General features: G+C 39.4%; 1 protein-coding gene across 1 annotated transcript in view; it reads left to right on the top strand.

Annotated features, from left to right (window-relative positions):
- The window catches only part of STAG1 (stromal antigen 1), a 363,983-nt gene that overhangs the window by 307,160 nt on the left and 42,646 nt on the right, over window positions 1-14,177 (top strand). The gene's annotated exons all lie outside the window — the stretch shown is intronic.

The raw sequence follows: 14,177 nt of genomic DNA on the forward strand, positions 1-14,177 counted from the left end.
CTTGTTACATTTAGTATTCAGTTTCTTTGAATTTTTCATTTTGAGTAACATGAGTTACAAATAGGAGTTTTCCTAGCTGGATCTATTTTTGCTGGGACCTTTACATCTCTTTAATCTCAGTGCCTATAATCCTTCGTGCTAGAAAATTCTTCTTGATTATTTCTTGAACTATTGTTTCTTTATCACGTTTGCCTTCCTATTTTTTTAGGGACTCCAGTGATTTTTATATCTTTCTTCTGAAACTCCTCCCATAGTTATCTAGTGTGCTGAATCTGTTTATTTTTTCACAGACTCTTTTCCACCTTCCGTTGTTTCCTAGCAGTTTCCTTCTATCTTGCTGTTATTTTGCTCAGCTTTTGTTATTCTGCTGTTCAAGGCTTACATTGGCTTTTTTTTATAATTTGTATTGAGTTTAAAGTGAATTACAAGTCTTTCATAGTTATATTTAAGGTACTCCATTGACTTTTTTTTATCATATGCAATGTTCTTCCTTTCTGATATAATTTTTTTATTTCAACTCATACTTTCTTGTGCTTTGCTGTTACCTGTGCTATTATGTCTTTGAGCATATTGAATGTCCTCACAGTAGTGTCACTGAAGATACTGTCTGAGGATTTATTACTACAGTTGTTTGTTTTCATTGATCACTTTTTCATTCATTGAACTTGGAGGGTTTCTATGTGTTTTTTTCCCATTAGTGTGCTAGTGTTAGAACTTCTGTGCTGGGGATGAGTTTTTGTACTTAGTCCCTCTGGAAGATACTGAGGGATTAACCTGGGGTCATCCTTTCTTTTCTGCCCATCTTCACCAAATGACAAGAAGAAAAACCCTGGGCATATATGTTGTTGAATAGATTTGTAGCACTACTAAGCTGTGATGTGAACCTGTTAATATGGTATAGGTCAGATTTAAAGGCTTCTGGAAGCTAACCAAAAGGCATGCTATAGGAATGTAGCTCCAGTGATATGAACTGGAGGCTTTATTATTAATTTTTTTCTATTTATTTATTGAAGCAACATGATTCCAAAATTGTTCATATTTGAAAGTGATATTGATGGATCATATGGGAACTCAATTTTTAGGGGGTTTTGGGGGGGGGTTGTGTTTTGTGTTTTTTGTTTTGGGGGGGTCACACCCATCAGTGCTCAGGGGTTACTCCTGGCTCTATGCTCAAAAATTGCTCCTGGCAGGCTCAGGGGACCATGTGGGATGCCAGGACTCGAACCATCAACCTTCTGCATGCAAGGCAAATGCCTTACCTCTATGCTATCTCTCCGGCCCACAATTTCTAGTTTTTTGAGAAATATTCATATTGTTTTCCAAAAGGTCTGGATTAGTTGACATTCCACCATCTGTGAATGTGAGTCTTTTTTTCCCTACATCCATGCCAGAACTGGTTCTTGTTTTTTGTGATGAGTGCCAATCTCTGTGGTTGTGAGATGGCATCTCAATGTTGTTTTGATTTGCATCTCCTTGATGATTAGTGATATGGAGCATTTATTCATATGACTTTTGACCATCTGTATCTCTTACTTGGGGAAATGTCTGTTCATTTCTTCTCCCCATTTTTGGATGGGGTTAGATGCTTCTTTTTTTTTTTTTTTTTTTTAATCTTTTTTTGGTTTTTGGGTCACACCTCGCTCAGGGTTACTCCAGGCTCTACAGAGTTCTACCAGGCCTTATGTATCTTAGATATTAACCCCTTATCAAATGGATAGAATGAATAATTTCTCCATTCTGTGGGTAGCCTTTGTATCATAGTCACCATTTTCTTTGAAGTATACATGCTTCTGTTTAATGTTGTCCCATTTGTTTGCTTCTACTTGCTTAGTCAGTGGTGTTTCATCTTAGGAGATGCCTTTAGTTTCAATGTCATGGAGTATTTTTGCATATGTTTTCCCTCTATGGACTTTATAGTTTCAGGTCTGATATCAAGATTTGGCCTTTGTACATTATGTTAAAGAGAGGTCTAAATTCATTCTTTTACATGTAGTTTACCAATTATCCCACCATCATTTAAAGAGGCTTCCCTTGCTCTATTTAATATTTCTTACCCCCTTATCAAAGATTAATTTCTTGTATTTTTACAAGTCTGTCTTTAAAACAGTAATACCATGCTCTTTTAATGTCTAGGACATTTAATGTCTAGGACAGCTTAAAGTTGGGGAAAATGATGCCTCCCATCTTCTTTGTCCCAAAAATTGCTTTAGTTATTCATGGATGTTTATATATGTTCAAAATGAATTTCAGAAGTATTTGATCCACTTCTTTGAAAAATGCCATGGGTATCCTTAGAGGGATTGCATTAAATCTGTACAATGCATTGGGCAGTATTGCATGTTATGTTAATCTTCTTAATTCATGAGCTTTATTAGTAATTATTGAATATTAATATTAAGATCACTTGTCATCAAGCAATTGACAGACATATATTTATATACACACACACATGTAAAGTTGACATTCTTCTAAGAAATAATTTATAGGGTCAGAGAGATAGTACCAGATTTAAGGTCCTTGCCTTGCCTGTAGCTATCTCTGATTTGGTCCCCAAGCACCATTAGGAAACTTGAGCACAGAACTGGAAGTCTTAGTACCAACAGGTGTGGCCCAGCTCCTCACTCCACACAAAAAGAGAATGAACAATAACAGTTGTCAGTAGTAGACACTCTAAAATCCCTGTTGAATCATATTCAAATATATTTGTATATGCCTTTTAATTCTGACAATGCCTACCGTGGTCCAAATTAACATTCTTGTTTTTGGCTTTGTTTTTTGTTTTGTTTTTATTGAGTTGTTGTTTTATTATGAAGGTAGGCCAGGCAATGGTCAGAGGTTATTTCTCGCTCTGTATTCAAATATAATGAAACTGGATTTGACTGCATGCAAGGCCTGTTCCTTAACCTCTGTACTACTTCTCCAACCTAGCTTTGGTTTTGATTTGGTTTATTTGGCCATACTTAACAGTACTCGAAGGCCACTGTGGCTTGGTACTCCTTGCAATGCTTGGGGGTCCATGCAGTGCCTATGATCAAACCCAGGCCTCCTGTATTTGAGGAATACTAACTGTTAAACTGTCTCTCTAGCTACAACACTATTTAAATCAACTTAGTTAAAATTTTCTTTTTAAAGGTTTTTAAAAATTTGCAAAACAAGCAAACAATAGCAAACCAGGGATTAAGCATGAAGGTCTTTTCTAACCTAGTTTAAACACCAAAACCTTTCAGCAGTAGAATATCTAATAGGAAGCACATTTTCCTATTAAAAACTTTTAGTCCTAAAAAGTTGCTGGAGTAAATTAGAAATAAATCCACACCATCTCTATTTGTGTAGGAATATAAGGAAAATAACCGGTGTTAAAACTTGTTATTGATTAAAGGGAGAACTAGTTTACACATACTTTTTCTGTCCTAAATACTTAACTTTTCTAAAATAAAATACAGGGACTGTGACATAACTCAAGAGGGCTGAGGGGCCCGGAGAGATAGCACAGCGGCGTTTGCCTTGCAAGCAGCCAATCCAGGACCAAAGGTGGTTGGTTCGAATCCCGGTGTCCCATATGGTCCCCCGTGCCTGCCAGGAGCTATTTCTGAGCAGACAGCCAGGAGTATCCCCTGAGCACCGCTGGGTGTGGCCCAAAAACCAAAAAAAAAAAAAAAAAAAAAGAGGGCTGAGGTATATGCTTTGCATGCTGGAGCTCTAAACATGATCCTTATACAATCTTTTGAGCACCACCTAGAGCAACTCACCTCTGCAGAGGATGGCCCATAAATTCTCTGTATTGGTTTGTCTAAATACATAACAACATAACATGAATTTCTTCTAAAGGAATTTGTAGTGATTCCCCAGCAACATCTGCCTGCCTTAGCCCTACCCCCTCCTACCACCCACTTCATATAAACAGCTCTGGTAGTTCTGGTTGACCCATCTAAAAAAAATAATCACTCAAAAAAAATTTAAAGGTCATGAATTACAGGGCCGGAGTGATAGCGCAGCAGTAAGTCATTTGTCTTGTATGCGGCCAACACAGGAAGGACCCCAGTTTGAATCCCAGCATCCCTCATGGTCCCCTGAGCCTCCAGGAGCAACTTCTGAGTGCAGAGCCAGGAGTAACCCCTGAGCGCCACCAGATGTGACCCAAAAACAAACAAACAAACAAACAAAAATTACAAATTTCAACTGAAGAGAATCAGATCCCCCAAAATACATAATGCATTAGAATTATCACACAATAAATGTTTTAATTATTTTATAGCTATTGAGGTTTTAACATCTATAAAGAGAAAACACTTGATTAAAATTTTTAAATATGGGGGTCAGAGAGATAGCATGGAGGTAGGGGATTTGCCTTGCATTTAGAAGGACAGTGGTTCGAATCCCAGCATCCCTTATCGTCCCCCGAGCCTACCAGGAGCAATTTTTGAGTGTAGAGCCAGGAGTAACCCAGAGCTCTGCCAGATGTGACCCAAAATCAAAAAAAAAATTTTTTAATATGTTTATATCCGCATCTTAGTAAAGCAAATTCTGCTGAGCTAATAAAGGAAGATAATAATACAACTTCATAATGGAACACTCCTTTCTCAAGCAAAGAATTTTTCAGGGTTTAGGGGTGTTAATCAGTAGTAGAACACTTAATGCCTTATATAAGTTAGACCCTAAATTCAATCCCTGACACTGACAGAAAAATTTTAACATGTAGGCCAGAGCAGTGGCACAAGCTGTAGGGCATTTGCCATGCACGCACTAACCTAGGATGGACCATGACTCAATCCCCTGGTATCCCATATGATGCCAGGGCTTAATTACTGCATAGTCAGGAGTAATCCTTGAGTATCACCAGGTGTGGCCCAAAAAGCAAAAAAAAAGAAAAAAAATTAACATTTCTTTTCCTTTGAGAATTATTGTTTGTTTGTTTGTTTTGGTTTTTTTTTTGGGGGGGGGGCCACACCCGGCGGTGCTCAGGGGTTACTCCTGGCTGTCTGCTCAGAAATAGCTCCTGGCAGGTACGGGGGACCATATGGGACACCGGGATTTGAACCAACCACCTTTGGTCCTGGATGGGCTGCTTGCAAGGCAAACGCCGCGGTGCTGTATCTCCGGGCCCTTGAGAATTATTTTTAATTAAATTCTGTAATTTACGATAATGGTTCCTCATTCCAGCGCTACACCCATCACCTACGACTTTTGTTTTTAATTAACAGAATATTGATATTGGTGCCGTACAACAGATAAAGTGCTTGCCTTGCATGTAGCCCAACCAGCCCAGGGGTTTGAATCCCAGACATTCCATATGATTCCTTGTGAATGGCCAGGAGTAATTACTAAGCACAAAGCCAGGAGTAACTCCTAGGGTGCATTGCAAGGTGGAAGCCACAAACAAAAAGAAGAAAATTTTAAAAGAATGTTGATATTTGGTTGGCAGATATCTTTCTGTTGTTGACAGATTCACTCTTTAAAAGCAATGATCAAAGTTAACTGTCTTTTTTTAGTAAGAAAGTGCTCTTTAAAACTATTGCATTTCATATCTTTTGAAATGTTCTTTAATATTATAAGAATAAGGGCCCAGAGAGATAGCACAGCGGTGTTTGCCTTGCAAGCAGCCGATCCAGGACCAAAGGTGGTTGGTTCGAATCCCGGTGTCCCATATGGTCCCCCGTGCCTGCCAGGAGCTAAGCTATTTCTGAGCAGACAGCCAGGAGCAACCCCTGAGCACCGCCAGGTGTGACCCAAAAACAAAAACAAAAAAAATATATATATATATTATAAGAATAAAGGAGATTGAATGTTTACATTAAACTTTGATGTTAAGAGTTAGGCATTACTTACATTTTTTAGATTTGGGGGGGCCCACATCCAGTGATGCTCCTGGCTATGCAGTCAGAAATCGCTCCTGGCTCTGGTGACCATATAGGATGCCGGGGATCAAACCCAGGTCTGTGCTGGGCAGCTGCATGCAAGGCAAATACCCTACTGCTGTTCTGTCACTCTGGCCTCAAAGACAGTTATTTTTTTCCTCATTTTTTTATCTGGTTGATTTTTCTGTTCTTATTTTTTTTTTTCAGAGATCATCATTTTGGTTATAGACAGCTGTATTTGGGCCACACCTGGTGGTGCTCAGGGGTTTATTCTGACTTTGCTAAGCTTATGTGGGTAAAGGACAAACTTGTAGGAGTTCAGCTTTCTGTGTGGCTGTGGTATTGGTTTAATATGTCCATGAAAAGTATGATTAACAGTATTGTAAACCCTAGTACCTCAATAAAAATGATTTATGTGGGCTGGAGAATTAGTGCAGTGCACTGCTTTGCATGCAGCCTACCCAGGTTCAATCCTCAGCCTCCTGTATGATTCCCCAATCCCTCAGGAATTATTCCTGAGTACAAGAGCCAGGAGTAAGTCCTGAGCACCATTGGGTATAAACCAAAAACAAAACAAAGCAAAATAGTGGGGCTGGAGTGATGGCACAGTAAAATAGTATATAAATTTTAAGAACCCTATAAATTAACTTTATATACATCTAATGCTTTATTAATATCAGAAACTAACTTCCTAACTATTAGATTTAACTGAATTAACTTGTAAAAGTAACCTTGATTTATAGTTCATTTAAATAATTTTAAAACAGATATGACTAAAACAGCATCTTAAGAATGAAGTGCTTTTGGGGCCGGGAAGGTGGCGCTAGAGGTAAGGTGTCTGCCTTACAAGCGCTAGCCAAGGAACGGACCGCGGTTCGATCCCCCGGCGTCCCATATGGTCCCCCCAAGCCAGGGGCGATTTCTGAGCACATAGCCAGGAGTAACCTCTGAGTGTCAAACGGGTGTGGCCCAAAAACCAAAAAAAAAAAAAACCAAAAAAAAAAAAAAAGAATGAAGTGCTTTTGCCCATTGCTTTGCTCAGTGGTGAGGGCATTTGCATGCAGGATCAGTTCCCAGTGTCCCATATGGTCCCCTGCCAGAAGTAATTTCTGAGCACAGAGCTAGAAGTAACCCCTGAATGCCACCAGGTGTGTCCTCCCCCCACAAATAAAAGTGCTTCCCAGATATTAATAACAACTAAAAAGTATTTATCTTTATCCCAAATTATTTACTGGTAAAATTGGAAGTTGTATTGAACTGTCTTTTCTAGTTCTAAAATTCTACAATCTATGCTAACTCCCATAATAGGTACACAATAATTTTATGTTGTTTTATTTGGAAACTAAATCCTTTGGGGGGAAAACATAAGAAAGAAAATTACTCTTTACCTTATACCTTTTAGTACTTTTGGATGAGTCATTTTCACTGACAATAAATTATGATAATTCATCACAAAAATGAATTTTTTAAAGCAAATAAGACCTTGAGTCTCCATTCTAATCTTAAGTCTTGGTTTATTACATGTAACAGTATTTGAACATATGTGAACATTAGAAAAATGCTTGTGTGTTTTTTGCTATGCTGTGTTAGATCAATGAAAGAATTTAGATGGAAGCAAAAGGTTTTACCCAGTTGTGCTCAGGGCTTGCTTCTAACTCTTTCCTCAGGAATCACTCCTGGCTCTGAATTCAGGGATCACTTTTGCAGTACTTGAGAGACCATATAGGGTGCTTGGGATCAAACTGGGTCTGCTTATTGCAAGACAAATGCCTTACCCACTTTACTATCGCTTTGGCTCCTTCAGAAAAGCAATTTGGGAATTTCTTTTTTTGTTTTGTTTTGTTTTGTTTTTGGGCCACACCCATTTGACGCTCAGGGGTTACTCCTAGCTATGCGCTCAGAAATCGCTCCTGGCTTGAGGGGACCATATGGGCCACCGGGGATCGAACCGCGGTCCATCCTACGCTAGCATTTGCAAGGCAGACACCTTACCTCTAGCGCCACCTCGCCGGCCCCAACTTTTGACACTTTTATAAGATGCCGTTTGTATTAAGGGGCCAGAGAGATAGCATAGATATAGGGCATTTGCCTTGCCTGCAGAAGGACAGTGGTTCGAACCCCCAGCATCTCATATGGTCCCCCAAGCCCGCCAGGAACAGTTTCTGAGCGTAGAGCCAGGAGGAACCCCTGAGCGCATCTGGGTGTGACCCAAAAAAAAAAAAAAAGATTAGAACCTCACTTAAAATAGAAGTACACTGTTGTAAACCATAGGGTATTTGCTCTGTTTCCCTAATGTCCAGGGTTCAAGCTCCTTATCAGTTTCACAGGTCACACTCCAGTGCCCCTTTATGCTCATGCTGAAAAGCAGCATAAGCCGTTCTCTTTTCTAACAAAAATAATCATTCTCCTTCCTTCAGTTTCTTCTGGACACATAAAAGATTTTTTTTAAGAGCTAGGTAAATAGAAATTAATTTAATTAATTAATTAAAAAAGGAAATAATTTCCCTATTGCCTTTTTGACTGAGGAACCAGAATTTATCCTCAGTTATTTTAAGCGGAGCTGCCCTGTTCACTATGGTTTTAAGTTCATAGTGTTCTTTGCTTTCAACCACATGTTCCTCTTCTGGACATGAGTAGTGGAGTCTGGAATAAATATTCCTGCTTTCTGAACGCATTTCTATGAAAGTCAATATTTCTCAGTTAGCTACAAATTTATTATGTGGCTTTTAGCTACAAATATGTTCTTCAGTACCTTTTGACTCCTCTACAAATTCTTACTTATCTCCGTACTCTGGGAAGGGAGATACTAAAGGAGGGGCAAGGGACTAATAGTGGTAAACCACATGAGGAGACACTTTGAATATATTGTTCTTTATCCTAGAATTTACTAGAAACAGAATCAGATGTGTAAAAATCTAAAGGCCACTTCCCACACCTCTTCCTTTCCTCTTCCCTTTCCTATTCCTTTATAGTAGCAAAAAAGGAATTGCTCAGTTTTAACTTGGGTGGGGGTTGTTTTTGTTGTTCTGTTGTTTTGAGGCCAAACCTGGCAATGATCAGGGCATAACCCAGACTCTGCACTCAGGAATTGCTATTGGGTATGTTCAGGGTCCATAAGGAATGCTGGGTTATAGAACCAGGTATGGCAGGAGTGAGCTGGTAGAGATTCAGAGTCAACAAGAATAGCAGCAATAAAAACTTAAATTTTACATGTGAAGTTTAAATATCCAGTAGTCGTTTATTGTATATTACAAAGTAGTAGGCTCTTGGCCTACTCGTCAAGAGAAAGCAAATATTACTTGTACAAAAACAACTATAGGGCCAGAGCGATAGCGCAGTGGTAGGGCATTTGCCTTGCACCTCGGTTTGATCCCCAGCGTCCCATATGGTCCCCCAAGCCAGGAGCGATTTCTGAGTGCATAGCCAGGATTAATACCTGAGCGTCTCCAGGTGTTGCTCCCTTCCCCTCCCAAAAAAACCCAAATAAACAAAAAAGTTAGTACAGAGGCTATGGATATAACCAACCCCATATAAAGCATTGACACTTCTGTACACAGCTTCCGTACACTGCTAGTACATTGTACATATGCACATGCACCTTCTGAAAGAAAAGTCAAAAGCATTATATATTTTATCCTAACATATGATGCTTTTCTTGCCTCTTGCTTATGAATATGTATGTCCCATATAAAAGAATTTGGATAATGATTTGAGTTGACAAATAATGGGCCGGACTGGTAGCATAGCTGACCCAGCATGGACACAGGTTCAATCCCTGGCATCCCATATGGTCCCTCAAGCCAGGAGCGATTTCTGAGTGCAGAGCCAGGAGTAAACCCTGAGCACCACCTTGATATATTAGTAACTATACTAATTATGGATAAGCATGACATTGGTTTATGCCTCCAGAGATCCTTACAGCTCAGTGCAAACAGTGCAAACTGTAGCCCATGGACTAATCTGTAAATTAAGTATTAATGAAATGCAGACATCCTCATTCATTTGTTTACTGTCTAGGGCAAGTCTGATGATACAGCAGTGGAATTGAGTCATTAGAATAGACTATAGGATTAAAAAGTCTAAAATAAATTTAGTGTGTACAAAAGTTTGCTATTTCCAGGCAGAGTTAAAGTAATCTGTTGGTCTTTGAGTTTGGGCACCCTGAGCACACTCAGCTGTATTTAGGGTTTATTCTTTGCTCTATCTATACTCATGGATAGTTCCTGGGGTGTACAAAGGACCATATATGATGCTGAGAATCGAACCTAGTGGGGTCAAATGCAAGGCAAGCACTTTACTCATTGTACTATCTCTCCGAATACTCTGTGGTCGTTGTTTTTATTTATTTTGGGGGGGGTTGGGGTTTTTTTTTTTTTTCGGTTTTTGGGTCACACCCGGCAGCACTCAAGGGTTACTCCTGGCTCTATGCTCAGAAATCGCACCTGGCAGGCACAAGGGACCATATGGGATGCCGGGACTCAACCACCGTCCTTCTTCATGAAAGGCAAATGCCTTACCTCCATGCTATCTCTCTGGCCCCTCTTTGGTCTTTTTTTTAACTGAACATTGTCAATAATCTTGTCTGTTTATTGTGACCTCTTTTGTTTTGGTGCCATATCCTGCAATGTAAAGGGCTTACTACTGGCTCTGATGATCCCTATTCAGAGGTCTCAAACTCGCAGCCTGCGGGCTGTTTGAGGTCCTCCTCACAACATTTTGTGGCCCTGACCTAGAGGAATCTTTTTTTGTTTTGTTTTGTTTTAGTTGTTTGGGTCACACCCCCCAGTGTTCAAGGCTTACTACTAACTTTGCACTCAAGGATCACCCCGACTTTGCCTCCTGCGGCCCCCAGGTAAATTGAGTTTGAGACCCCTGCTAGTATAGATCATTCCTAGAGGTGCTCAGGTATTCATATGGGAGTGTCAAGATGAACCTAGGTCAGCCACATCCCAGACATGCCTCCTACCAACTGCAATATCCTCCAGCTTTTTTTTGTGACCCCTTTTTATCATTGAAATTGATCACTAAATTGTTTTAGTTTGGTTTTAAAGGGAGAGCCACACCAGCAGTGCTCTAATATTAAGGTTAAGGTGATTGTCTCACAATGCAGCCAACCTCACTTTCATCCCCAAAACCACATATGGTCTTTGAGCACTACAAACTGTGCCCCCTCAAAAAAAATGTTTTTCACTCCAAAATAGGGTAAGTCCATCTTTTTGTGAATTTGAGAAGACTTCTAATATTGCTTTTATGATAAATGTACCATCTTTGGGAGGGGAGTTCTTTGTTGACATTTTGCTAACTGAAATATACATATTGTGTCTTGGCTTTTGTTTCGGGGCACATCCAGCAATGCTCGGGGTTTACCCCTGTTTCTATGTTCAGAGAGCCACCAGCAGTCTCAGAAGAACATATAAGGGGCCGGGCGGTGGCGCTAAAGGTAAGGTGCCTGCCTTGCCTGCGCTAGCCTTGGACGGACCGCGGTTCGATCCCCCGGTGTCCCATATGGTCCCCCAAGCCAGGAGCAACTTCTGAACACATAGCCAGGAGTAACCCCTGAGCATTACCGGGTGTGGCCCTAAAACCAAAAAAAAAAAAGAAGAACATATAAGGCAAGCATCCTACCCACTGTACTGTCAATCTGGCCCCTTGAAATATGTATTTTGGAACATCATCCAAATTTCTTGAAAATTATTTCTCTTCTTTTGTCACTTGATCCAAAAGAATTGAAACTTATTTTAGTTCTTATACATTTGACTTGTATTAGGTTTCATTGAATTTTATAATCTTTGGTTTTCCCTTATGTCCAATAAAGCAAGCAAACAAACAAAAAAACACCTTTAGCCACTAGTGAAGCTAGTTAGAGGCTGTTAGAAATACCTGGCAGTGCTTATGGAACCAGAGAGTTTTAAACTGAAAGTCATTTTTGCAAATTTGGTATACTATCCTGGAAATTTCTGAATATAATGCCAAACATCTTAATAATGACTTCCTGACTTGAACTCATTCACAATCTTGGGAATTATTAAAATCAGTAATTAAAATCAAATGAAATGTTTTAAGATGCCTGCATAATTGGAAAAATTATGAGATGTATAAAAGATCTGTGTTCTGAAATTCAAAAGAGGCTAATTCTTTCCCCATTTGTTCAGAAGAATTTAGCTATGTATGATTAGCTGCTAAATACCTTTACCCATCCTAAATATTGTTGATATTCATAATTCTCTTAATGGAATCTAAATTGTCAGTTTAAATTTGTTCTGCTTGTTTTTAAATTCTGTCACATCTACTACTATAATTTCTTTTTAATGTATTTTTTTCTTTTTTGCCCATATTTTGGTTTTGTTCTATGACTTTCATTAATGTGTAAGTTATAAATATATAGAATAATGATTAAGAGTATTCATATATTAGCTTGAATCTGTGGGTTATCTATATCTAAATTTATTTTTCATCCGTTTTGTGAATATTTCTACTTCATAAGATAACTTGGAACATTTTGGTAATGTTTCAGTACTTAGAAAATATTGTGGGGCCAGAGAGATAGCATGGAGGTAAGGCATTTGCCTTGCATACAAAAGGACGATGATTCAAATTCCGGTATCTCATATAGTCCCCCGAGCCTGCCAGGAGCGATTTCTGAGCAGAGAGCCAGGAGTAATCCCTGAGCACTGCTGGGTGTGAGCCAAAAACAAAAAAAAAGAAAAATAATAAATAAAATATTGTAAATTCTTACCAGAAAGTTGTCTTTATTACCTACCTATTCCATATCATTCTCCATTTCCTTTAGAATATGATTGTTTGGAATTGAAGTGATAGCACTCCGGTAAGACGTTTGCCTTGCATGAAACCGACCTGGGACGGACCCAGGTTCGATCCCCGGTATCATTCCATATGGTCTCCTGAGCCTGCCAGGAGCAATTTCTGAGTGCAGAGCCAGGAGTAACCCCTGAGTATCAGCAGGTGTGGCCCCAAAACAAACAAAAAAAGAATATGATTGCTTAAAACAAATTTTAGCAATAACTAGAGTGGTATTATAGTGGGTAGGCCCTTTTCCTTTTTTATTTGTTTGTTTTTGGGTCACACCCAGCGGTGCTCAGGGGTGGCTACTGGCTCAGAAATCACTCCTGGCAGGCTCAAGGGACCATATGGGATGCCAGGATTCGAACTGGGGTCCATCCTGTTTTGGCCACATACAAGGCAAATGCCTTACCGCGGTGCTATTGCTCTTGCTCCAGCCCTGGCCCTCAGCAGACCTGTGTTCAATCCCTGGTATCTAATATGATCCTCTGAGTCCCACCAGGAGTGAGGAGTAAGCCCGGAGCATTGACGAGTGTGGCTCAAAAAAACAAATGGACAAAACAGTTTAGCAATTGCATGATAAAAATGTTTCCTCAGTTGTTTCTTATTCTCATGAAATGATAATCAAATAATTAATATGGCCTTCTTTTTTTTTTTGCTTTGGTTTTGGGCCACACCCCTTTGACTCTCAGGTGTTACTCCTGGATATGCGCTCAGAAATCACCCTTGGCTTGGGGGGACCATATGGGACGCCAGGGGATCAAACCACAGTCCATCCTACGCTAGTGCTTGCAAGGCAGACACCTTATCTCTAGCGCCACCTTCCCTGCCCCTATGTGGCCTTCTTTAATTTGTAATCAATAGCATCTTTTTTTTTTGGCAACTCAATATAATTGGTCTCCTATTTCTATAGCAGCACATTTAATCTCTTCATCTTATTCTTCATTAAATAGATTGATCCTATTTTTCTATTGTTTTCTCTCGGTATTTTGTGCCCCCCCCCCCAAGAGTTACCTCCACTCTTGTAAATATCTATGCCCTCTGATATATCTCTTTATATACCTTTAAATACCTTTTCTTCATATATACCTTTAAAAACTAGATAGTTTTTAAATTAGATAGTCAGCTTACATATTATCTTCTTTGGAAACCTTTCTGTGATTACTATTGACTGGGCTAGGCTTTCCAACATAGCACTCCTGGCAATCTATTGTAACTGCCTTTCTTTGTCTCCTCTAATCTATTATATGATTCTTCATAGTCAGTGGAGGTCAAGGAATGCCAAGATTTGGCTATTGGATATTCACCTGCAGGAACATTGAAAATCCTGTACAGTAGTGTTCTTTATAACTACACAATAGAATAGTATAAAGGATTTTAGTTAAGTACCTTTTTTTTTCCAGTTATTAGGCCACATTTGGCAATGCTTTGGGTTTACTCCTGGTTCTGTGCTCAGGGACCACTCCTTGCAGTGCTTGGGGATCTTGTGTGGTACTAGAGATTTAAACCAGTTCATTTGTA

Source organism: Suncus etruscus, chromosome 6 (assembly GCF_024139225.1).
Source record: "Suncus etruscus isolate mSunEtr1 chromosome 6, mSunEtr1.pri.cur, whole genome shotgun sequence".
In the NCBI taxonomy this organism is placed as follows: domain Eukaryota; kingdom Metazoa; phylum Chordata; class Mammalia; order Eulipotyphla; family Soricidae; genus Suncus; species Suncus etruscus.